Below are 27,228 nucleotides of genomic sequence, written 5' to 3'. Positions count from 1 at the left end.
GCCCTGCAGTGGGTTGCAGGAGATCTCTACGTTTGGCATTACAGACAGCTTCTTAGATAAGAGGCTGTCTTTAGGACCGAGTGGCTACCTCTCTCTTGCTAATTAGCTCTCTGGCCTGGGTGTATATATACCTGGCGTGTCTGAGAGGGCTATATTCATTTCTACTTGTGAATCTTAGCAGGAGCAGTACTTCGTCCTCTCTGGAGCTTGAGGCCATGTGCTTATTTGGAGTTCATCTAAAGCCAAGACATTTCCCCCTGTTTTGTCTACCCTTGTTGTCTATAGAGTTTAGTGGAGGTTGACTAGTGCTCATCTCCTCCTATCCCTAGCCGTAGCCATAGCCAGGGAGAGCAGGGCAAGGCACGCGTGCAATGATTGCTGAAGAGGAGGCAATATAAGGACGATAGTTGAGACAGGGTGACGCCAGATCAGACTAGAAGGTCTCACTTTCCCCTTTCCCTAGTGTCTGGGCTCCCTTTCCCTTTTCCCTCTGTGTTGCACTAAGTCTTTCCCACACCTGGCGTGACATTACCAGGGCAATAGGGAAAAGCCAAAGCAAAGTGCCAGAATTTGAGCATCTCACGTGATGCTCCACTTATGGGGGAGCTGCGGTTTGTTATTTTTAGACAGGGAGGGCCCAATAACCAGGGACCTTCCCAGCCTGATAATATCAGCTCTCAATCATCCATGCTGGTAGAAAAAATGGACATGTCTACGTGTGGGTCACACGGACACACAGTCCATGTGAAAACATGGACATGTGCGCAGCCCCATGGTTTATATATGATACGTGTAGATATGTGTCTCCGGTACATGTAAAAAAAGGATGCTACATGTACTGGAGAAACGTGCAAAAATACTGACCGAATACTGACCAACTACTGATAGTAGAGCCATGGCCTAAAGGACAATTTATCTTAAGTTGGTATTAATTACCACTTTTGGATATGGTTCAGATAAAATTTTCAATATATGTAATGCATGAAAAGTACTCTAGTCATTAAAAATGCAAAAGTTCTGGAGTATTATGGGTCCGATTCTTCATATGCATTTTTTTAATTAACTTTTTTTTTCTGTCATGTGATATTCATTGAAATTTCCTGTACCAAATTTTTCAGAATGGCGCATGTAGTTTGTGAGCTTTGCAAAAGTAAAAAATACTGTTCGTTTTTGTCTTTTTATCTTTTTGAAAGCAAAATGTTGCATTTTGCATGCTAAAATACCACAAAGTTTGGGCTAAAATTTCAGATGTACATAAAATCACTCCAAGAAGCAACTGAACTACATTTATGCAAACATTTTAAAAAAATCGATATTGATGAATCAGAAGAAAATATCTGGAATCCTCAAAACCCCAGCTACAATAGCAAACATAAAAAAGGTGATCACATGAATTAAGCTTTCAAAATGGGAAAGATTAAAAGAAGAATAAGGGGCAAATGGAAAATAGGCTAAAAGCACCAAAAACTAGACCAGAAAATATGTAAATACAATAATGAATAGAGCTCTGTATGCCTATAAATGGGAAAAATATACAGTTGGTAAATACATACACAAACACAAATTGGAGAGTTTCCATTAATGTATAGTTAAAAAGGAAGTCATCTTTATTAGTGTTGAGCAACTTTGTTCGGCATTTCAAATTCGGGTTCCTGTTCGGGGTTCCGGCTTGTTCGTGCCAAAAAATCGGCTCCACCCACAAACAGCCCTGACTTCTGCATGACAGCGTGGGAAATCAGGGATGTTCGTGGGCGGAGCTGATGTTTTGGCGCGAACAAGCCGGAACCCCGAACACAAACCCAAATTTGAAATGCCGAACAAATTCGCTCAACACTACTCTTTATACACAGCAATTAATATGTAATTTGCCATTTATAGAAATATAGATCACAGCATCTGACTGGGCAGACAGGGGCCCACCAGTAACTTTGATACCAGGGTCCCACTGTTTAGCTACATAAAATATTAGCTGAGCTTCATTCATAAATAGTGCTGAGCCACCCCCGTAGTGTTCGAGTTCGGTTCGGTACGTCGAACACCCCTGTGTTCGCCGAACTGTTCGTCGAACACCTTCGAACACCGTTAAAACCAATGGCAGGAAAACAAAAACACATAGAAACACATAGAAAACACCTTCAAAGGTGTCCAAAAGCTGACAAACTGCTCAGAAGACACAACTAACACATGGAAAAGTGACAAGTACATATAGTCATGCGAAAAGAAAAGAGGTGGAGTAGTAAAAGGAGGGGGAGACACAGATATAGGCATGTCATGCCCTTCTAAAATCCAAAAAGTGAGAAGCCGACACGGCCAGTCCGCTCCTGCCCGTGCCAACTCCGTGTCGCCGGGTTTGTGCCAGAGCCACGGTGAACCCTGACTGCCAGCACCCCTCTCCCAATACTGGTGCCTGTCCGCTGGTGGGTCGAGCGAGCCCCCCTGTGGTGGAGGCAGCTCTAAGCTTTTTAATTTAAATTGTCTCTCTAATTTGAATGAATACACTTTAAATCCATTTACAAGGATCTATTGTAGGGCAAGTCTCATGCCAGCAGCCGCGTAATTCCAGCTCCAGTAGCGTCCACTAAAGCTGCTGCAGTTAAAAAGCTTTTATAAGGATCGAGCTCGGCTGTCCACCGCAAGGCATCCTTCTGCCAGTCCCAGCCCCTATGCCTTGGGGTGCCTCCTGATGCTCTTCACTGAGTATCCCGTGGTCCCGAAGCATTTCCTTTGAAAAAATTAAGTGCCCAAACTACAGGTGGTGTAGCTTGCTTAACAGCCGGGATAATCCGCTGACTAGCAGACACTGCTACTAGGCACAAAGTATTTCCTGGGCTAGATGCAGTTAAAAATGTGTAATTAGATACTCTCGTTGGATGCTGAGAAAGCATTCCATAGAGTCTCCTGGCACGCCATATATGATTCTCTTAAAAAGCTTGGGGTAGGGGTCTAGGGGACCCTTTTATAGCCAAAATCACGGCCCTGTATCGCAATACGTCACCTAGGCTGAAGATAAATGGAACTGTAGCACCCTGAGGGCTCGGTTGCTACAGAGGTATTGCACCTCACCCAGAGGTGTGATATCTCACTCTCAGGTAAGGATGGAGTGTGGATCAGGACCCGACACCTGCATGCATTACACCACATTGCCGTGGGGCAGGGCGACCAATATGCCCCTGAGATGGGCACGACAGTCCCTGTCCCTGGCTGGAGTGGGGGGAGGGAACACTGAGGAAGGGGAACCCTGTAGTGCAGGAGCAGGGAGGAAGCAGTTCCTGGGTGCATTGAGGAGGGAGTATAAAAGGTGGGCACCATCTTAGTTCAGTGCAGAGAAGTCTGAGCAGAAGTGACAGGGAGCAGGGGCTCTGCATGAGCTCTGCTCCGGAGGCGGGCCTAGTAACAGAGGCCCAGGCCTGGAAGAGGGAGAAGGAAGGAAGAGGAGCGGAGAAGGCTCCAAGAATGAGGAATGAAGGGATCCCAGGGGTGCGGACGGGCGAGTAGCCACCGCACGCCCGAATCCACCTGCGTGGAGGGGTCAGGCCAAAGGGGGAGACCGGTCCCCAAAACTAGTGGAGGCAGGAAACGACCCTCAGCTAGAAACCGGAGGCTGTGACATTTAATGTGGCGCAGCCACTTGCTACACCCGCTAGGAAGGCACCACATAGGGTCAGGGAAACTGGCGCCAAGTTTACCAAGAGGAGGCCCGAGGCAGCCGGACAGAAGGGTTGGTAAGAAAGACCAGACAAAGGACACACAAAGGGGGTCCTGTGAAGCGCTCCAAAGTTATCTGGGAGTTGTCTGAGCCCCTCACCTGGTGAGCACAGTACGACGTGGGCAGCCGTTACCTGCAGACGTGGTCTGGATAATAAGAACTGTGAGTAAAGGCCCTGGACTGCATCACTGACTCCGTGTCGTTACTGCTGCTGCCCTGCACCATCACCCCCATCCTCCGCATACACTGCCCTGAGGCTATACTCCTCCCGTGGGGAGTTATGCTATGCTCTGCTGGACCCACAACACCAGCCTCAGCGTTCTGCGATGAAGCGGCGGTTCACTCTGACCGCAATGCACGGGTGGCGTAGTCGGACATTTAAACATCAAAACCACATAAATAGTTCCGCCACTGGTTTGACCGCCCTGAGCCACGGAACCGGGTCGCCGCCACGGAGACTACAACCACCAGCATCCACCAAAAAGGGTCCGGCTCCGGGTGTCCCAAGGCCCAGGGGGTGCATCAGAACATTTTCATCACCTTTCACAATCACCAATGGGACAAGGCAGGGATGTCCTCTGTCCCCTCTCTTAAACATCCTTGTAACGGAGCACCTGCTCTCATCAATTCGCCATAACCCCAATATTAGGTGGATTGAGGTGGGAGGCACCGAGTACAAGTGCTCTCTATTTGCTGATGATGTCCTAGTATATATCACTCAATCACATATATCCATCCATGCTGTTATGGCTGAAATAGATCACTTTGTTACATGGTCAAATTTTAAAATCAATGCAGCGAAGTCTGAGGCCCTCGATGTCTCCCTCCCCAAATCCATACAGGATTCCATCCAGTCCAATTTTCCCTTTGCCTGGCCCTCACAGGGTATCAAATACTTAGGAATTACTATTCATAGAGACCTCTCCCATCTATGTTATCTTAATTTTGGGCCCTTTATTGAACAACTCCATACAGACCATGGTTGGCAAGTTAGAACTGTAAGATTCACTACGTGAACCACTGGTGTTTTGTGGAAAAGCACATGTACACTGTGTTCCAAATTATTATGCAAAAAGTGTTTAGGAGTGACAAGGGAAGAATTTGTTTGTCAGTTAAACTCATTGATGGTGATGTGTGTCAGGGCTCTTTATATCACTGTAAGCAATTGCAGACACCTGTGCTAATTAGTTTGGCAGGTGTGTCCAATGGAAGGCAAGACTACTTAAGAAGGCTGTCCCACATTATTAAGCAGCCTACATTTTCTGCCAAAATGGGAAAGAAAAAGGATGTGTCGGCTGCTGAGAAGCAACAAATTGTGGAGTGTTTAGGTCAAGGCATGACTACAATCAACATTGTGCGATGATCAGGATGAAGTGTCTTGGCAATCAAGAAGTATGTAGCTGATTCACAGTACTCACGTGTGCATGCTGATAAGGGCAAATTGAGGACTCTTTCCTACAGGCAATTACGTCAGGTTAAAAGAGCAGCGGCTAAAAAGCCTTGTCATAGCAGCAGACAAGTTTTTGAAGCTGCTGGTGCCTCTAACGTCCCCCGAACAACAAGATGCAGGGTCCTTCAGAGGTTTGCAGCTGTGCATACGCCATCCTGTCGACCTCCTCTATCCACTTCACACAAGCAGAAATGGCTCCAGTGGGCCAAACATTTCATGAAGACTGATTTCAAAACTGTTTTGTTCACGGATGAGTGCCGTGCAACACTCGATGGTCCAGATGGATGGAGTGGAGGATGGCTGGTTGATGGACACCCCATGCAAACACGGCTACAGCGCCAACAAGGAGGAAGTGGAGTAATGTTTTGGGCTGGAATCATGGGGAGAGAGATTGTCGGCCCCTTTAGGATCCCTGAAGGGGTAAAGATGAACTCCATAATGTATGTGGAGTTTCTCAAACAGCACTTCCTGCCATGGTTCAAGAAGAAGAACCGTGTATTCCACAGCAAGATCATTTTTATGCATGATAATGCACCATCTCATGCTGCACATAAAACATCTGCATCTCTGGCTAATATGGGCATAAAAGAGGACAAACTTATGGTGTGACCCCCATGCTCCCCTGACCTCTACCCCATTCAGAACCTCTGGAGCATCATCAAAAGGAGTGTCTATGATGGCGGGAGGCAGTTCACATCTAAGCAACAGCTCTGGGAGGGTATTCTGTCCTCATGCAAAACAATAAAAGCAGAAACCATCCAAAACCTGACAAATTCAATGGACGAGAGAGTTCAGAAGCTCCTTTCGAACAAGGGGTCCTATGTGAAAATGTAACATCACCTAGAATAAAGTTTTGAGTTGAAAACTGTTTGATTTCAGTTTCTAATAACCTGCTAATGCTTATAATTTCAAAAATGACCATTTTTTTGGTCTTTATTAAAATGAAAAGGTTGATCGAAAAGTTTGGGGATCTAAGAGTTTGGCAACCCAGTAGTCATGATTACTTAGAATTCTGACAATATGAGGGTCATGTTGCAGGTAGTGCAGCAAGAAGGCACTTATGTGTCTTGCGCATCTCGGAGCCCCAAAATTAATTTCCGGCTAGATGCAGCTAAAAATTATTATTAATTTTAAATCTGGTGGAGCTTAGTATAGATGGCCTAATAGAATCAGTGCTGCACACTGCTACAAAGCCCAAATTATTTTCCAGCCAAGGTACAGATAAACATGATTAGTAATTTGAAATCTGGTGGAGCTTATTATAGATGGCCTAATAGAATCCGTGCTGCACACTGCTACAAAGCCCAAATTATTTTCCAGCCAAGATACAGATAAACATGATTAGTAATTTGAAAGCTTAAAACGGTTGGTGAGGTGATTTTAACCAATCATCAAGCTTTTACTCTCCCCAGGATGACACAGGGGTAGAAAAGTCGTTTTGGATCCATGATTTGTTCATCTTTATGAACGTGATTCTGTCTACATTTTCAGTGGAGAGCCGCGTGCGCTTATCTGTCAGCACACCACCAGCAGCGCTGAACACACGTTCAGACAGAACGCTGGATGCGGGGCATGACAAGATCTCCAAGGCGTAAGTGGCTAGCTCCGGCCATTTATCCAGATTGGAAGCCCAAAAAAAGCAAGGGTCCAGTGACACAGTTATGGCTTCAATGTTTACTTGGAGATACTCCTGTACCATCTTCTCTAGGCGTTGACTATGTGTCAGACTTCTTGTCTCCTGTGGCCTTGCAAAGGATGGGCTAAAAAAGTGGTGAAATGATTCCGCAAAATTGATGTTACCAGCAGATACTGTGGTTCTGTTACGGTTTGAGTGCTGAACACTCGACGGTCCCACGGTTGGCAAGTTTGAACTGTGAGATTCACTACGTGCACCACTGGTGTTTTGTGGAAAAGCACATGTAAGATTCTGCAACAGTCTCTGCTGATACTCCTGCATGCGTGCATCCCTTTCTATGGCAGGAATAATTTCTGCAAATTTACTTTTGTACCGGGGATCTAACAGTGTGGCAACCCAGTAGTCAGGATTATTTCTAATTCTCACAATTCGAGGGTCATGTTGCAGGTAGTGCAGCAAGAAGGCACTCGTGTGTTGCGCATCCAGGAGCACCAAGTCCCTGTTGTGTTGGTGGCGAGGTAACAATCATGCTTCCTTCCTCTGTCCTCTCCCCCCAACCTTTCACAACAGAAATGTGATCAAGGTCTCCCTCATCTGATGAGTCTTCCATCAGTTCATCCTCCACTTCTTCCTGGGCTCCTGCACCTTCTTCACTAGTTTGGCTGCTACCATGCGCCCTGGTAAAACCATCTCCCCCACCCTCACATACCTGCCGCCTTGGTGCTGCTGACTGTCTGGACCTTGCAGATGTTAGCCCTTCCGCATACAACTCCTCCTGCTCTACTTCCTCCACCTCCTCTTGTGCCACCACCTGACTCCGAATTCTGTTTAACATGTGCTCCAGCATGTAACTCACCGGAATAGTCATGCTGATAATGGCATAGTCAGCACTAAACATCTTCGTCGCCATTTCAAAACTGTGCAGAAGGGTGCATAGGTCCCTGATCTGAGAACACTCCTCCAGCGTGATTTGCCCCTCCTCTGGATCTCGTTGGCCCAGGCTATACGTCAGAACGTATTGCACCAGGGCTTGTCGGTGCTGCCACAGTCGCTGCAACATGTGCAGAGTTGAATTCCACCGGGTAGGCACATCGCATTTTAGCCGGTAAAGTGGCAGGCCCAACGACTTCTGTAGAGATGTAAGTCGCTGAGCTGTGGGATGCGAACGACGGAAGTGAGCACACAGCGACCGTGCCCTCTGCAGAAGGCCATCTAGTCCGGGATAGTGGGCTAAAAATTGCTGGACAACCAGGTTCAACACGTGAGCCATACAAGGCACGTGTGTGACATTGCCCCGGCGAAGGGCCGCACCCAGGTTTGCAGCATTTTCGCACACGGCCTTCCCTGGTTTCAGGTCCAGTGGAGACAGCCATTCATGAAATTGGTTCTCCAGAGCTGACCACAACTCCTCAGCTGTGTGACTCACATTTCCCAGACAATACAAAGTAAAAACCGCCTGATGACGTTGAGCCCTACCGCCAGCATTGTAAAGAGGTGTGCAGGATCCCTTCTGCGCAGTTAGAAAGCTTGTGGCATGACCAGACAGGCTTTGGGTGCAGGTGGAAGACCGAGAGGAGGTTGAGGAGGCAGAAGCAGTGGAGGAACTTTGACATAAAGAGGATTGACGCACAACTCGTGGGGACGGCAAGACTTGGACAGCAGCCCATTGTCCTGCTGTCACCATAGTTACCCAGTGCCCAGTCAGCGACATGTAACGCCCCTGTCCATGCCTACTCTTCCAAGTGTCTGTGGTGAAATGCATCCTGTCACACACAGAGTTTCTCAAAGAAGCGGTGATGTTGTGTGCGACATGCTGGTGGAGCGCAGGCACACCTTTCTTTGAGAAGTAGTGCCGACTGGGCATCTGGTACTGGGGCACTGCGACGGACATAAGGTCTCGAAAATCCTCCGTGTCCACAAGGCGGAAAGGCAGCATTTCTGTAGCCAAGAGCTTGCAGATGGTGAAATTCAACCTCTTAGCTTTCTCATGGCTAGGAGGAAATGGTCTTTTACTTGTCCACATCTGAGGGACCGAGGGCTGGCTATTTTGCTTAGACGGGGTTGATAAGGGTGTCCCCGGCAAACAGCCGGTCTGTGAGGAAGATGCAGGCGGACATGTTAGGTTGCCTTGATCCAAAGGTGGTGCTATCGTTGTCGGACAGCGCTCAACACCAGCTGGTGTTACCACCTCCAAAGAAAATGATGACCTGCCAATCACGCTAGCTGTTGCGGTTAAAGAGGTGGCAGGTCTGCGCCCCAAAACAGGTGTGACTGCTATCCCCCCAGTCACAGAGGATGAAGAGGCCGCGGATGCACAAGATATGGCAGACGGCGGTTGGCCCGGCCGGCTAGGCCGCATTGTAGCACAGTGAGCTTCCCACTGCAACTTATGCTTCATGTCCATGTGCCGGTTCATGCATGAAGTACTCAAGCTATGTATTTTTTGGCCTCTACTTAGCTTTCGCTGACAAATGTTACAGATAACACGAGTTGGGTCATCTTTATCGATCTGAAAAAATGCCCAGGCTATGCAAGGCTTAGCACCCATGCGACCTGAAGAGCCACCACGACTTGTGGTGAGAGGCAGAGTTGTGTTTGAGGATGCAGTTGTTGATGTGCTTCCAGTACTACGTCTCTGTCCAGGAAGGCGCAACCTGACCTCGTCGTCACTAGCATCCTCCTCCACCTCCTCTGCTGACCTCATCTCTTGGCTGACTGTGGGTTGACAGTAAGTGGGATCTCCAACCTCATCATCATCACCCTGTGCGTTATCACACCCGTCGTCCTCAGAGCCAACCTGTTCCTGCCCTGACAAAAAACTAAAGTTGTCGCTCCAATCAGGTAATTGAGTCTCATCATCGTCTTCCTCATTGTCTCCACCAACAGGAGTTACAGTTTGGGAATGAGGGTCTACATTATGGTTAGAACCTTCTGCGTCTGGTCCTGGATCCGACTCAAAAAGATTCTGGGCATCAGTGCAGATCATTTTCTCGTCTGGATTCACAGAAGCGCTGGAGTCGACCTCTGATTCCCAGGCTATAGTATGAGTAAACAGCTCTGCAGACTCAACCCTCTGTTCTACCTCATACTCAGACGGGCAGCTGGAGATTTGGGAGCTGTGAGGAAGCAAGTGCGATTGGGGTGACACCTTTGAGGACTGGAGTATTTGTGATGTTGAAGTTGATGTGGAGGAGAGCCCACTTAAAGGAACACATGATATCCGTTGAAGCACCTGCTGTTTTTGTGCCTCATCTGGAATTTGTAGCGATTGGCGTGGCCGTAAGAAAGGGATCTTATCACATTGTCCGCTAAAAGAAGTAGACATTTTAGTTTGGCTGGAAGATGGTCTTTCTTCTGCAGATGTTACTGTTGCTTTAACACCTACCCCACGGACACAACCTTTTTTCTCCTTCCCAACACGCCTATTCCCCTTTCCACCAGCAGCAGGCCTTTTTCCACTCATTTTGTTGGTTAACTAATTCACAACTCTGGAGTTGTTAGCACAAAAAAACAATGGATGGGAACCGAGCAGAGCTGAGTGGCCAAACTGTGGTATTAGGCCAAAACTATTGGCTGGGTTAGATGCAGAAAAAAATTATATTCAATTTGCAACCTGATGGAGGTCAGTATAGATGGACTAATAGAACAAGTCCCACACACAGCTAGAAGCCGAAATATTTTTTCAGAGCTAGATGCAGAAAAAAATTATATTCAGTTTGCAACCTGATGGAGGTCAGTATAGATGGACTAATAGAACAAGTCCCACACACTGCTAGAAGGCCAAATATTTTTTCAGAGGTAGATGCAGATAAAAATTATTTTTAATTTGCAACCTGATGGAGGTCAGTATAGATGGACTAATAGAGAAAGTCCCACACACTGCTAGAAGGCCAAATAATTTTTCAGAGCTAGATGCAGAAAAAAATTATATTCAGTTTGCAGCCTGATGGAGGTCAGTATAAATGGACTAATAGAACAAGTCCCACACACTGCTAGAAGCCCAAATATTTTTTCAGAGCTAGATGCAGAAAAAAATTATATTCAATTTGCAACCTGATGGAGGTCAGTATAGATGGACTAATAGAATGATGCTATGCCCAAAAGATTTTACTTCACTAGGTGCAGTAAAAAAATTGGTATTCTATACACAGGTGGTATATCTTGCAACACAGATAGGCTACTCCACTGACTAACATACTCTGCAATAGGCCAAAAAGGATTAGCTTTGCTAGATTCAGCCAAATGCTGTGAAAAAAACTTGCACAGCACTGGCACAGACCTGCCTGGCAAAAACTGATAGGAACTGATGTAACCTAGTCCTGAAAAGGACTGCAATTACAATTAGTCTTTACTCCCACAACCTATCTATTTAAGAGCACATATCTGCCTGATAAAAGTCGTAGGAAATGATGTAACCTAGTCCTTAAAAGGACTGCAATCACAACTATTCCCTACTCCCAAGCTATCTGTAGATTTGTGTGAAAATTGGCTTGAAATTAACAAGGTATAGCACACACAGCAACAGCAGTGCCGTCTAACACGCAGCTGCAGCAGAGAGAAAATGGTGGCGACGGGGAAAATGGCTTGGTCTTATAGGGCAAGGACATGTGACATACACTGCCAATGACACATGCCCTTGCTTGTGTGAAAAAAAGCACTTTGCTCTGTGTGTGCGCTGCTGATAGGCTGACAGATTGCACCTCCCCACTGTAAATGCGGGAAAGAGAAAAATAAATGGAGATCTTCATTATTCCTGCAGAGATCCATCCCCTGCCCCTCCCCCCCGCCCCGCTGTACACTCAAACTGCGTATTAACATTAATTTTCATCATTACTGAGAAAAAATCCAGTTATGATTTTGGTGCACGAACAGTTATCGAACATAACCTCGAACAGCCGAATTTTTCTCAAATCGTTCGTGTTCGGCGAACGGCTCGAACACCGCCCTAAGCAGCTCGAATTTGAGATTGGCGAACAGTTCGAGTCGAACAACGCTCATCTCTATTCATAAAGTCAATATGCTTCTATATAATAAACTGGGCAGATTGTTAAATTAATGATGAGATACTGCTGTCATCTCTAAATGGTTCATTAAGTGTTCTCTGCCAAAAAACTGTTTAAGTTAGAGGCCCACTCTTGCACAGGGAACCACCAGGGAATTTACAGAAGTAAAGAGTCCATGTTGTGATCTTTATCTTGTGTCATCCTTTGCCTATTCACATGGTACTGTTTAATATGTCTGCCATGTCCAATAATCCAATAAATACATTTGTAATCATGTAGTCAGATATATTTCGCTCAGGCAAATCATTTATTATCAGCTCACCATAAAGTTTATTCATAAACTAAAGAAAATATTGCAGGAATTAATGGCCAATTTGTTCTTGTCATTAACTATTTTTAAATCTTCCAGAAATTAACTCCTAAGTTGTACTTTTCAATGACATCATTCATTTTATCATGTGATGCACTGGAAAGCAGGGAAAAAATTGACATTGCAAAAAAAAGTGCAATTTCACCATTGTTTTGAGTGTTTTTGTTTACCTTGTTCACTATACAGTAAAACTGGCCTGGCAGTAAAGCCCCCGTCTCACATAGCGAGATCGCTAGCGAGATCGCTGCTGTGTCACGGTTTTGGTGACGCAACAGCGACCTCACCAGCGATGTCGCTATGTGTGACACTTTGCAATGATCAGGCCCCTGCTGTGAGGTCGCTGATCGCTGCAAAGTGTCCTGGACCATTTTTTGGTCTTTGCTCTCCCGCTGGTCAGCACACATCGCTGTGTGTGACCAGCGGGAGCAGCGATCAGGCTGGTAACTATGGTTAACATCGGGTTACTAGGGGCACACGCACACTTAGTAACCCACTGTTTATCATGGTTACGAGCCTGCTAAAGTGAGCGGTAACCTCCCGCTCACTGTAGCAGAGTGGTAACTATGATAAACAACGGGTTACTAGGAGCGCGTGTGCCCCTAGTAACCCGATGTTTACCATAGTTACCAGCCTGCTCCTGCTTCAGCAGGCTCATAACCAGGAGCAGGACATTGTGGAAAGATTCTTTCCACGACGTCGCTGCTCCACTGATCGTTGGTGAGCCTGCCTGTTTGACAGCTCACCAGTAGTGTTGAGCCACCCCCGTAGTGTTCGGGTTCGGTTCGGTTCGTCGAACACCGGGATGTTCGAGGAACTGTTCGTCGAACTGTTCGTGGAACACCTTAGAACACCGTCGAACACCGTTAAAACCAATGGCAGGCAAACAAAAACACATAGAAACACATAGAAAACACCTTCAAAGGTGTCCAAAAGCTGACAAACTGCTCAGAAGACGCTTTCTTTAAAAAAGCCGGCCGGCAATTCAGCAGCGGCAGACACCGGTACCCGACAATTTAGACAAGAAGGAATAGAGCCTCACACATAGATTAGATAGATAGAAACATGTCAGTCACATATATATGAAGTACAGTGACAGTGTTGCTTACTGTACTTGTCATTTAGTGTAAAGGATTTATTAAAAAATATAATAGTGTTTTCATGCACTGTCTCTTTAAAAAAGCCGGCCGGCAATTCTGCATCTGTACCCGACAATTTATAACAGACAGAATAGAGCTTCACACGTAGATTAGATAGATAGAAACATGTCAGTCACATATATATCAAGTACAGTGACAATGTTGCTTACTGTACTTGTCATTTAGTGTAAAGGATTTATTAAAAAAAATAATAGTGTTTTCATGCACCGTCTCTTTAAAAAAGCCGGCCGGCAATTCAGCATCTGTACCCGACAATTTATAACAGACAGAATAGAGCTTCACACATAGATTAGATAGATAGAAACATGTCAGTCACATATATATGAAGTACAGTGATAGTGTTGGTTACTGTACTTGTCATTTAGTATTAAAATAAAGGATTTATTATTAAAAAAAATTGGCGTGGGGTTCCCCTTAATTTTAGTCTCTAGCGGAGGTTAAGAAGACAGCTGGGGCAGATGTTTGAAGCCTGGGAAGGGGGTAATACCCAAGGAGCTTCTCAGGCTACTAATATGAGCCCCCAGCTGAATACATAGCCTTTACTAGCTATTAAAATGGGGGACGCCCCCAAAAACATGACGCGGGGTCCCCCCTAATTTAATAGCTAGCAAAGGCTAGGCAGACAGCTGGGGGCTGATATTAATAGCCCAGGAAGGGTGCCATGAATATTGGCCCCCTCCCAGGCTAGAAACACCAGCCGTCAGCCGCCCCAGAAATGGCGCATTCATAGGATGCGCCAATTTTGGCACTTAGCCTCGCTCTTCCACGCTGCCCTGTAGCGGTGGCAGGGGGTAATAGGGCTGGGGTTGATGTCAGCTTATAATGCCAGCTGACATCAAGCCCAGGTTAGTAATGGAGAGGCGTCTATAAGACACCCCCATTACTAACCCCATAGTCAAAGTTAAAAGAAAACACAAACACCCAGAATAAAGTCCTTTAATTTAAATAAAGACACAATCCTTTATTGTTCTAAATTAAACCATACTTACCATCACGCCCATTCCAGCTGAAGCTAACGATCTCCTGCAATAAAAGAAAAATAATAAAGCAACATCATCCTTACCTTTCCATGGTTCCTGCGACAGCTTCAGCTCTGCTACATCGAGATGACAGGCTGGACCGCAGCAGAACGCTGCCATCCAGCCTGTCATCCCGCAGAAACTGAGAAGCGCAGGCTTGCTTGCGCTCTGCAGTGTCTGGCTGTGACGGCATAAAGATGAGACGAGTTCATGTCCAATGAACTCGGCGCACCTCATGCACGTCACTGACAGCGTGGGAAAATTCTCACGCTGAAGCGCTGAGTGCAGGAGAATTCTCCCACGCTGTCAGTGACGTGCATAAGGTGAGCTCATGTCCAATGAACTCAGCTCACCTCCTGCACGTCACTGACAGCGTGGGAGAATTCTCCTGCACTCAGCGCTTCAGCGTGAGAATTCTCCCACACTGAAGCGCTGAGTGCAGGAGAATTTTCCCAAGCTGTCAGTGACGTGCATAAGGTGAGCTCATGTCCAATGAACTCAGCTCACCTCCTGCACGTCACTGACAGCGTGGGAGAATTCTCCTGCACTCAGCGCTTCAGTGTGAGAATTCTCCCACGCTGAAGCGCTGAGTGCAGGAGAATTTTCCCACGCTGTCAGTGACGTGCATGAGGTGAGCCGAGTTCATTGGACATTATCTTGGCTCATCTGGATGCCCTCACAGAGAGACACTGTGGAGCGCAAGCAAGCCTGCGCTTCTCAGTGTCTGCGGGATGACAGGCTGGATGGCAGCGTTCTGCTGCGGTCCAGCCTGTCATCTCGATGTAGCAGAGCTGAAGCTGTCATGGGAACCATGTAAAGGTAAGGATGATGTTGCTTTATTATTTTTCTTTTATTTCAGGAGATAGTTGGCTTCAGCTGGAATGGGCGTGACGGTAAGTATGGTTTAATTTAGAACAATAAAGAATTGTGTGTTTATTTCAATTAAAGGACTTTTTTCTGGGTGTTGTGTTTTTTTTAAATACTTTACTAGAAATTCATGGTGGTCATGTCTAATATTGGCGTGACCCCATGAATTTTGGGCTTAGGGCCAGCTGATAATGCCAAGCTGGCCCTAACCCCTTTATTACCCAGTGAGCCACCGCATCAGGGCCCTGGATGAGTTGGGTACAGCGCCAGAAGATGGCGCTTCTATGAACGCGCCATTTTCCGGGGTGGCTGCGGACTGCAATTTGCAGCGGGGGTGGCCCAGAAAGCTTGGGCCTCCCTACGCTGCTGATTACAGCCCCCAGCTGCATAGTTGTACCTGGCTGGACACAAAAACAGGGCGAAGCCCCACGTCAATTTTCTTTAAATTATTTCATGAAATAATTAAGAAAAAAAGGGCTTCCCTATATTGTTGTGTCCGGCCAGGTACAAATAGGCAGCTGGTGGTTGGGGGCAGCCCGTTCCTGCCTGCTGCACCTGACTTTACACAAATATAGTGCGAAGCCCCACGTCAATTTTTTTTTAATTATTTCATGAATTTCCTGAAATAATTAAAAAAAATTGAAGTGGGGCTTCGCACTATATTTGTGTCCAGCCAGGTACAGCAGGCAGGAATGGGCTGCCCCCAACCACCAGCTGCCTATTTGTACCTGGCCGGACACAACAATATAGGGAAGGCCTTTTTTTCTTAATTATTTCATGAATTTCATGAAATAATTAAAAAAAATTGAAGTGGGGCTTTGCACTATATTTGTGTCCAGCCAGGTACAGCAGGCAGGAACGGGCTGCCCCCAACCACCAGCTGACTATTTGTACCTGGCCGGACACAACAATATAGGGAAGGCCTTTTTTTCTTAATTATTTCATGAATTTCATGAAATAATTTAAAAAAAAATACGTGGGGCTTCGCCCTATTTTTGTGTCCAGCCAGGTACAACTAGGCAGCTGGGGGCTGGAATCTGCAGCGCAGGGAGGCCTAAGCTTTCTGGGCCCCCCCCCCGCTGCAAATTGCAGTCCGCAGCCACCCCGGAAAATGGCGCGTTCATAGAAGCGCCATCTTCTGGCGCTGTACCCAACTCATCCAGGGCCCTGGTGCGGTGGCTCACTGGGTAATAAGGGGGTTAGGGCCAGCTTGGTATTATCAGCTCGCCCCAAGCCCAAAATTCATGGGGTCACGCCAGTATTAGACATGACCGCCATGAATTTCTAGTAAAGTATTTAAAAAAAACACAACACCCAGAATAAAGTCCTTTAATTGAAATAAACACACAATTCTTTATTGTTCTAAATTAAACTATACTTACCATCACGCCCATTCCAGCTGAAGCCAACGATCTCCTGCAATAAAAGAAAAATAATAAACCAACCTCATCCTTACCTTTCCATGGTTCCCACGACAGCTTCAGCTCTGCTACATCGAGATGACAGGCTGGACCGCAGCAGAACGCTGCCATCCAGCCTGTCATGCCGCAGACACTGAGAAGAGCAGGCATGCTTGCGCTCCTCAGTGTCTCACTGTGACGGCATCCAGATGAGCCGAGGTCATGTCCAATGAACTCGGCTCTCCTCATGCACGTCACTGACAGCGTGGGAAAATTCTCACGCTGAAGTGCTGAGTGCAGGAGAATTCTCCCACGCTGTCAGTGACGTGCATGAGGTGAGCTCATGTCCAATGAACTCAGCTCACCTTATGCACCTCACTGACAGCGTGCGAAAATTCTGCACTCAGCGCTTCAGCGTGAGAATTCTCCCACGCTGTAAGTGACGTGCATGAGGTGAGCCGAGTTCATTGGACATGACCTCGGCTCATCTTTATGCCGTCACAGAGAGACAATGTGGAGCGCAAGCAAGCCTGCTCTTCTCAGTGTCTGCGGCATGACAGGCAGGATGGCGGCGTTCTGCTGCGGTCAAGCCTGTCATCTCGATGTAGCAGAGCTGAAGCTGTCGTGGGAACCATGGAAAGGTAAGGATGAGGTTGGTTTATTATTTTATTTTTATTACAGGAGATCGTTGGCTTCAGCTGGAATGGGCGTGACGGTAAGTATGGTTTAATTTAGAACAATAAAGAATTGTGTCTTTATTTCAATTAAAGGACTTTATTCTGGGTGTTTGTGTTTTTTTTATCTTTGACTATGGGGTTAGTAATGGGGGTGTCTTATAGACGCCTCTCCATTACTAACCTGGGCTTGATGTCAGCTGGCATTATAAGCTGACATCAACCCCAGCCTATTACCCCCTGCCACCGCACCAGGGCAGCGTGGAAGAGCGAGGCTAAGTGCCAGAATTGGTGCATCCTATGAATGCGCCATTTCTGGGGCGGCTGACGGCTGGTGTTTCTAGCCTGGGAGGGGGCCAATATTCATGGCTCCCTTCCTGGGCTATTAATATCAGCCCCCAGCTGTCTGCCTAGCCTTTGCTAGCTATTAAATTAGGGGGGACCCCACGTCATTTTTTTTGGGGGGTCCCCCATTTTAATAGCTAGTAAAGGCTATGTATTCAGCTGGGGGCTGATATTAGTAGCCTGGGAAGCTCCGTGGGTATTACCCCCTTCCCAGGCTTCAAACATCTGCCCCAGCTGTCTTCTTAACCTCCGCTAGAGCCTAAAATTAAGGGGAACCCCACGCCAATTTTTTTAATAATAAATCCTTTATTTTAATACTAAATGACAAGTACAGTAACCAACACTATCACTGTACTTCATATATATGTGACTGACATGTTTCTATCTATCTAATCAATGTGTGAAGCTCTATTCTGTCTGTTATAAATTGTCGGGTACAGATGCTGAATTGCTGGCCGGCTTTTTTAAAGAGACGGTGCATGAAAACACTATTATTTTTTTTGATAAATCCTTTACACTAAATGACAAGTACAGTAATCAACACTGTCACTGTACTTCATATATATGTGACTGACATGTTTCTATCTATCTAATCTATGTGTGATTCTCTATTCCTTCTATTCTAAATTGTCGGGTACCACTGCTGAATTGCCGGCCGGCTTTTTTAAAGAGACGGTGCATGAAAACACTATTATTTTTTTTGATAAATCATTTACGCTAAATGACAAGTACAGTAAGCAGCACTTTCACTGTACTTCGTATATATGTGGCTGACATGTTTATATCTATCTAATCTATGTGTGAAGCTCTATTCTTTCGGTTCTAAATTGTCGGGTACCGGTGTATGCCGCTGCTGAATTGCCGGCTTTTCATGTTTCACTGTTGGCACTGTTCCCATCGATTTGGGCAATCACTGTAATGCCACAACCACCATGGCTGTGGCATTACAGTGAGTGGCAGACAATCCCTGCATGATTGGTGCTCTAAATAGCACCAGACATGCAGGACACGCTTTTGGTGCACGAACAGTTATCGAACATAACCTCGAACAGCCGAATTTTTTGCAAATCGTTCGGGTTCATCGAACAACTCGAACACCGCCCAAAACAGCTCGAATTTGAGATTGGCGAACAGTTCTAGTCGAACACCGCTCATCTCTACTCACCAACGACCACATAGAGACGCAGCAACGATCCCTGACAGGTCGTATCGTTGTCGGGATCGTTGCAGCGTCGCTGAGTGTGACGGGCCCTTTAGATTCTCCAGGTCAGTACAAGTATGCAGATACCAAACATATTATACACACAAGCTCAAGCTGTATCAGCTCAGCTTTTAAGGAAGAGACATAAAACTAGGACTAAAAATTAATTGTTTATTTCAAGTCTTAAAACCAACAATAACAAAAATTAAAAAGCAGAGACCTTCCGGTTCCATCCATCGAATATTACATGAAATATAAATAAAGAACACAGCTCGGTCACAGTGACTTTATTTATATTTCATGTAATATTCGATGGATGGAACCGGAAGGTCTCTGCTTTTTAATTTTTGTTATTGTTGGTTTTAAGACTTGAAATAAACAATTAATTTTTAGTCCTAGTTTTATGTCTCTTCCTTAAAAGCTGAGCTGATACAGCTTGAGCTTGTGTGTATAGTATTGTGAACTTTGGAAGTATCTATATTGACCTTTTGCGATTTGTAGATACCAAACATGTATAGTTTTTTTGTTTGTTTTTATACTAGAGTGGTAAAAAAAAAAGTTCTAAAATTTGTAAAAAAAAAGCCCCAAAAAATTTTTCTTGTGTCGCCATTTTCCAGGACCTGTAACTATGGATGAGCGGACCTGTGGAAGTTCGAATTCTGGTACCCTCCTCAAACTTTTTTCCAAAGTTCGGTTCAGGTACCAAAACTTTACTCGAATTTGAACCAGAAGCCGAACTCCATTGGAAATTTGAAAACAATGAGGACCCAAACTTTTGAGCTGGAAAATTCTCTCTCTCTCATTGCATACGGACTTTCGGGAGAAGTCCATGCTCGGCATTTAGCACCGGACACTAACTGTCAGGTATAAACCCCAAATTTTAAGTTTGGATTCGCTCATCCCTACCAATAATGCTTTCAATTTTCAGGACATAGTGCTGTGTGATGGCTTATTTTTTGCACCCTGAGCTGACGTTTTTACTAATGCCATTGTGGGGTAGATACAATGTATTGATCGCCTCTTATTGCATTTTATTTCAATGTTGTGGCGGCCAAAAAAAATGTATTCTGGTGTTTTTACATTTTTTACCCGTTACTCCATTTACCAGTATGTATGTGTACTTTTTTAAAACTTTTTACTGTATTTAATAGTTTCCTTAGGGGACTTGAAGTTGTGATTGTCTGATCCCTTGCACTATATATAGCAGTGCATTGGCAAAAATCTCAATCTCCTATGAATGTCAGCTAAACGCTAGCTTTCATTGGATAATCATCATGACAAGCACAGAGGTTTTCAGCAGACCCCCCAGATGTCATGGCTACAAATCAGCACCCTGCGATAACATCACGGATATTCCGCAATCACATCACAGATGCGCCCCCCCCCCTGCTGGTATGTGTGACAAAGGCCAGTGTCAGATATTGACAGCGGCATTTCACAGATTAACAGCCACAGGCAGAAATCTGATCCATCCTCCGGCAGTTAAAGGCACATGATAGTTGATGAAATCAGCCATCATCTGCCGGGAAAGATGCATGCTTGGGGTGCAAACCCGCATCAACGTCAGGGACACGACATATGATGTAAATGTACGTCATATGTCGTGAAGGGGTTAAAATGTTTTTATCACATTTTGACAAATAGGCCCCAATTTATCAAAGCATTAAAGCCAGAAAACTGGTATAAAACACTTTTTAAAAAGTTGCAACATCTTTGCACATCATGGATTTAGTGCCAATTTCAGCCAGTTCCACCAATATGGGTAAAGCTGGGGAGGAGCCAGGTTGAGATGGGGCTCAAAATGTGGCAGAATTTCTTACACAAGAAATGTTACTTCAGTTAATGACTGGAGTAACATTTTTTGAGAGGCACTCGCCAAAGATAAAATTCACCAAATTAATTAAATGCTGTGTGACTGTTAATGAATTTGATGCATCTTATTCTTCGACACCCCTTATTAATACTTGCATACAAAATGCATAAAAAACATGTTTACAAATTTGGGCCATAATGTTGCATTAAGTTTTTGATGTTTTTAATCTGTGCTTAAAACACTATGTCTCACTTGACAAGGAGGCATGGCTTAGATGAAAAGGAGAATGTATAGGGGAAAATTATGTGACTTCAGATACATTGTGCTACAAATAGATACAACATTGCGCGTCAACGTTGCATCAACATTTTGATGCACAAATAAGACAATAAATAAGTTTATACATAGACAACTGTAAAGTATAGTAAAAAAAGCTAGCGGACTAGTGTCTAAAGAGATGGAAAATGTATTATCCATCCTGAGTTACTGTGATAAATCTAGTGCATTTTCATACTTTGCAGTCTAAGTTAACGCTGTTTCAACTATATCAAACGTATGAGAAAAAGGGAAGAAATATACATTCTATTACTTGAAACGTTATAGCTACAGTGCATACCATATATACAGCTGAAAAACAGCCAGAAATAAGTCAGATTCTGGTAAAACATACAAAATAATCTAAATATCAATATGACGTTACAATACCTTGTACGTATGGATTACAGCACTTAAGTTCTGATGTTACTAGTAGAGATGAGCGGTGTTCGACTAGAACTGTTCGCCAATCTCAAATTCGAGCTGTTTTGGGCGGTGTTCGAGTTGTTCGACGAACCCGAACGATTTGCAAAAAATTCGGCTGTTCGAGGTTATGTTCGATAACTGTTCGTGCGCCAAAAGCGTGTCCTGCATGTCTGGCACTATTTAGAGCACCAATCATGCAGGGATTGTCTGCCACTCACTGTAATGCCACAGCCATGGTGGTTGTGGCATTACAGTGATTGCCCAAATCGATGGGAACAGTGCTCACAGTGAAACATGAAAAGCCGGCAATTCAGCAGCGGCATACACCGGTACCCGACAATTTAGAACCGAAAGAATAGAGCTTCACACATAGATTAGATAGATAGAAACATGTCAGCCACATATATACGAAGTACAGTGAAAGTGCTGCTTACTGTACTTGTCATTTAGCGTAAAGGATTTATCAAAAAAAATAATAGTGTTTTCATGCACTGTCTCCTTAAAAAAGCCGGCCGGCAATTCAGCAGGGTACCCGACAATTTATAACAGACAGAATAGAGCTTCACACATAGATTAGATAGATAGAAACATGTCAGTCACATATATATGAAGTACAGTGACAGTGTTGATTACTGTACTTGTCATTTAGTGTAAAGGATTTATTAAAAAAAATAATAGTGTTTTCATGCACCGTCTCTTTAAAAAAGCCGGCCAGCAATTCAGCATCTGTACCCAACAATTTAGAATAGAAGGAATAGAGAATCACACATAGATTAGATAGATAGAAACATGTCAGTCACATATATATGAAGTACAGTGACAGTGTTGCTTACTGTACTTGTCATTTAGTGTAAAGGATTTATTAAAAAAAATAATAGTGTTTTCATGCACCGTCTCTTTAAGAAAGCCGGCCGGCAATTCAGCAGAGGTACCCGACAATTTATGACAGAATAGAGCTTCACACATAGATTAGATAGATAGAAACATGTCAGTCACATATATATGAAGTACAGTGATAGTATTGGTTACTGTACTTGTCATTTAGTATTAAAATAAAGGATTTATTATTAAAAAAATTGGCGTGGGGTTCCCCTTAATTTTAGGCTCTAGCGGAGGTTAAGCAGACGGCTGGGGCAGATGTTTGAAGCCTCGGAAGGGGGTAATACCCACGGAGCTTCCCAGGCTACTAATATCAGCCCCCAGCTGAATACATAGCCTTTACTAGCTATTAAAATGGGGGACCCCCCAAAAAAAATGACGTGGGGTCCCCCCTAATTTAATAGCTAGCAAAGGCTAGGCAGACAGCTGGGGGCTGATATTAATAGCCCAGGAAGGGAGCCATGAATATTGGCCCCCTCCCAGGCTAGAAACACCAGCCGTCAGCCGCCCCAGAAATGGCGCATTCATAGGATGCGCCAATTCTGGCACTTAGCCTCGCTCTTCCACGCTGCCCTGGTGCGGTGGCAGGGGGTAATAGGGTTGGGGTTGATGTCAGCTTATAATGCCAGCTGACATCAAGCCCAGGTTAGTAATGGAGAGGCGTCTATAAGACACCCCCATTACTAACCCCATAGTCAAAGTTAAAAAAAACACAAACACCCAGAATAAAGTCCTTTAATTGAAATAAAGACACAATCCTTTATTGTTCTAAATTAAACCATACTTACCGTCACGCCCATTCCAGCTGAAGCCAACGATCTCCTGCAATAAAAGAAAAATAATAAAGCAACCTCATCCTTACCTTTCCATGGTTCCCACGACAGCTTCAGCTCTGCTACATCGAGATGACAGGCTGGACCGCAGCAGAACGCTGCCATCCAGCCTGTCATCCCGCAGACACTGAGAAGCGCAGGCTTGCTTGCGCTGCTCAGCGTCTCTCTGTGACGACATCCAGATGAGCCGAGTTCATGTCCAATGAACTCGGCTCACCTCATGCACGTCACTGACAGCGTGGGAAAATTCTCACGCTGAAGCGATGAGTGCAGGAGAATTCTCCCACGCTGTCAGTGACGTGCATAAGGTGAGCTCATATCCAATGAACTCAGCTCACCTCCTGCACGTCACTGACAGCGTGGGAGAATTCTCCTGCACTCAGCGCTTCAGCGTGAGAATTCTCCCACGCTGAAGCGCTGAGTGCAGGAGAATTTTCCCACGCTGTCAGTGACGTGCATAAGGTGAGCTCATGTCCAATGAACTCAGTTCACCTCCTGCACGTCACTGACAGCGTGGGAGAATTCTCCTGCACTCAGCGCTTCAGTGTGAGAATTCTCCCTCGCTGAAGCGCTGAGTGCAGGAGAATTTTCCCACGCTGTCAGTGACGTGCATGAGGTGAGCCGAGTTCATTGGACTTTAACTCGGCTCATCTGGATGCCCTCACAGAGAGACACTGTGGAGCGCAAGCAAGCCTGCGCTTCTCAGTGTCTGCGCGATGACAGGCTGGATGGCAGCGTTCTGCTGCGGTCCAGCCTGTCATCTCGATGTAGCAGAGCTGAAGCTGTCATGGGAACCATGGAAAGGTAAGGATGATGTTGCTTTATTATTTTTCTTTTATTTCAGGAGATCGTTGGCTTCAGCTGGAATGGGCGTGATGGTAAGTATGGTTTAATTTAGAACAATAAAGAATTGTGTGTTTATTTCAATTAAAGGACTTTTTTCTGGGTGTTGTGTTTTTTTTAAATACTTTACTAGAAATTCATGGTGGTCATGTCTAATATTGGCGTGACCCCATGAATTTCGGGCTTAGGGCCAGCTGATAATGCCAAGCTGGCCCTAACCCCTTTATTACCCAGTGAGCCACCGCATCAGGGCCCTGGATGAGTTGGGTACAGCGCCAGAAGATGGCGCTTCTATGAACGCGCCATTTTCCGGGGTGGCTGCGGACTGCAATTTGCAGCGGGGGTGGCCCAGAAAGCTTGGGCCTCCCTGCGCTGCGGATTCCAGCCCCCAGCTGCCTAGTTGTACCTGGCTGGACACAAAAACAGGGCGAAGCCCCACGTCAATTTTCTTTAAATTATTTCATGAAATAATTAAGAAAAAAAGGGCTTCCCTATATTGTTGTGTCCGGCTAGGTACAAATAGGCAGCTGGTGGTTGGGGGCAGCCCGTTCCTGCCTGCTGCACCTGACTGGACACAAATATAGTGCGAAGCCCCACGTCAATTTTTTTTTAATTATTTCATGAATTTCCTGAAATAATTTAAAAAAATTGAAGTGGGGCTTCGCACTATATTTGTGTCCAGCCAGGTACAGCAGGCAGGAACGGGCTGCCCCCAACCACCAGCTGCCTATTTGTACCTGGCCGGACACAACAATATAGAGAAGGCCTTTTTTTCTTAATTATTTCATGAATTTCATGAAATAATTAAAAAAAAATGAAGTGGGGCTTCGCACTATATTTGTGTCCAGCCAGGTACAGCAGGCAGGAACGGGCTGCCCCCAACCACCAGCTGACTATTTGTACCTGGCCGGACACAACAATATAGGGAAGGCCTTTTTTTCTTAATTATTTCATGAATTTCATGAAATAATTAAAAAAAAAATACGTGGGGCTTCGCCCTATTTTTGTGTCCAGCCAGGTACAACTAGGCAGCTGGGGGCTGGAATCTGCAGCGCAGGGAGGCCCAAGCTTTCTGGGCCCCCCCCGCTGCAAATTGCAGTCCGCAGCCACCCCGGAAAATGGCGCGTTCATAGAAGCGCTGTACCCAACTCATCCAGGGCCCTGGTGCGGTGGCTCACTGGGTAATAAAGGGGTTAGGGCCAGCTTGGTATTTTCAGCTGGCCCCAAGCCCAAAATTCACGGGGTCACGCCAGTATTAGACATGACCGCCATGAATTTCTAGTAAAGTATTTAAAAAAAACACAACACCCAGAATAAAGTCCTTTAATTGAAATAAACGCACAATTCTTTATTGTTCTAAATTAAACCATACTTACCATCACACCCATTCCAGCTGAAGCCAACGATCTCCTGCAATAAAAGAAAAATAATAAACCAACCTCATCCTTACCTTTCCATGGTTCCAACGACAGCTTCAGCTCTGCTACATCGAGATGACTGGCTGGACCGCAGCAGAAAGCTGCCATCCAGCCTGTCAACCCGCGGACACTGAGAAGCGCAGGCATGCTTGCGCTCCTCACTGTCTCGCTGTGACGGCATCCAGATGAGCCGAGGTCATGTCCAATGAACTCGGCTCACCTCATGCACGTCACTGACAGCGTGGGAAAATTCTCACGCTGAAGTGCTGAGTACAGGAGAATTCTCCCACGCTGTCAGTGACGTGCATGAGGTGAGCTCATGTCCAATGAACTCAGCTCACCTCATGCACCTCACTGACAGCGTGGGAGAATTCTCCTGCACTCAGCGCTTCAGCGTGAGAATTTTCCCACGCTGTCAGTGACGTGCATGAGGTGAGCCGAGTTCATTGGACATGACCTCGGCTCATCTTTATGCCGTCACAGAGAGACAATGTGGAGCGCAAGCATGCCTGCGCTTCTCAGTGTCTGCGTGATGACAGGCTGGATGGCAGCTTTCTGCTGCGGTCCAGCCTGTCATCTCGATGTAGCAGAGCTGGAGCTGTCCTGGGAACCATGGAAAGGTAAGGATGATGTTGCTTTATTATTTTTCTTTTATTACAGGAGATCGTTGGCTTCAGCTGGAATGGGCGTGATGTTAAGTATGGTTTAATTTAGAACAATAAAGAATTGTGTGTTTATTTCAATTAAAGGACTTTATTCTGGGTGTTTGTGTTTTTTTTAACTTTGACTATGGGGTTAGTAATGGGGGTGTCTTATAGACGCCTCTCCATTACTAACCTGGGCTTGATGTCAGCTGGCATTAAAGCTGACATCAACCCCAGCCCTATTACCCCACTGCCACCGCTACAGGGCAGTGGGAAGAGCGAGGCTAAGTGCCAGAATTGGCGCATCCTATGGATGCGCCATTTCTGGGGCGGCTGATGGCTGGTGTTTCTAGCCTGGGAGGGGGCCAATATTCATGGCACCCTTCCTGAGCTATTAATATCAGCCCCCAGCTGTCTGCCTAGCCTTTGCTAGCTATTAAAATAGGGGGGACCCCACGTCATTTTTTGAGGGGGGTCCCCCATTTTAATAGCTAGTAAAGGCTAAGTATTCAGCTGGGGGCTGATATTAGTAGCCTGGTAAGCTCCGTGGGTATTACCCCCTTCCGAGGCTTCAAACATCTGCCCCAGCCGTCTGCTTAACCTCCGCTAGAGCCCAAAATTATGGGGGATCCCACGCCAATTTTTATTTTAATAAATCCTTTATTTTAACACTAAATGACAAGTACAGTAACCAACACTGTCACTGTACTTATTATAAATGTGACTGACATGTTTCTATCTATCTAATCTATGTGTGATGCTCTATCTTTCTGTTCTGAATTGTCGGGTACCGCTGCTGAATTGCCGGCCGGCTTTTTTAAAGAGACAGTGCATGAAAACACTATTATTTTTTTAAATAAATCCTTTACACTAAATGACAAGTACAGAAAGCAACACTGTCACTGTACTTATTATATATGTGACTGACATGTTTCTATCTATCTAATCTATGTGTGAAGCTCTATTCTTTCTGTTCTAAATTGTCGGGTACAGATGCTGAATTGCCGGCCGGCTTTTTTAAAGAGACGGTGCATGAAAACACTAATATTTTTTTAAATAAATCCTTTACACTAAATGACAAGTGCAGTAACCAACACTGTCACTGTGCTTCTTATATGTGTGACTGACATGTTTCTATCTATCTAATCTATGTGTGATGCTCTATTCCTTCTTGTCTAAATTGTCGGGTACCGGTGTATGCCGCTGCTGAATTTGCCGGCCGGCTTTTT

The 27,228-nt window shown here is 45.4% G+C and overlaps 1 protein-coding gene across 5 annotated transcripts in view; it reads left to right on the top strand.

The window, feature by feature from the left end:
• The window catches only part of TENM1 (teneurin transmembrane protein 1), a 1,319,062-nt gene that overhangs the window by 107,959 nt on the left and 1,183,875 nt on the right, over positions 1-27,228 (top strand). The gene's annotated exons all lie outside the window — the stretch shown is intronic.

This window comes from Phyllobates terribilis, unplaced genomic scaffold (genome assembly GCF_046119375.1).
Source record: "Phyllobates terribilis strain yellow unplaced genomic scaffold, ASM4611937v1 Scaffold_7__3_contigs__length_470593459, whole genome shotgun sequence".
Classification (NCBI taxonomy): Eukaryota; Metazoa; Chordata; class Amphibia; order Anura; family Dendrobatidae; genus Phyllobates; species Phyllobates terribilis.
Note: the sequence above shows the minus strand (reverse complement) of the source record. Positions and strands in the feature narration are given on the sequence as shown.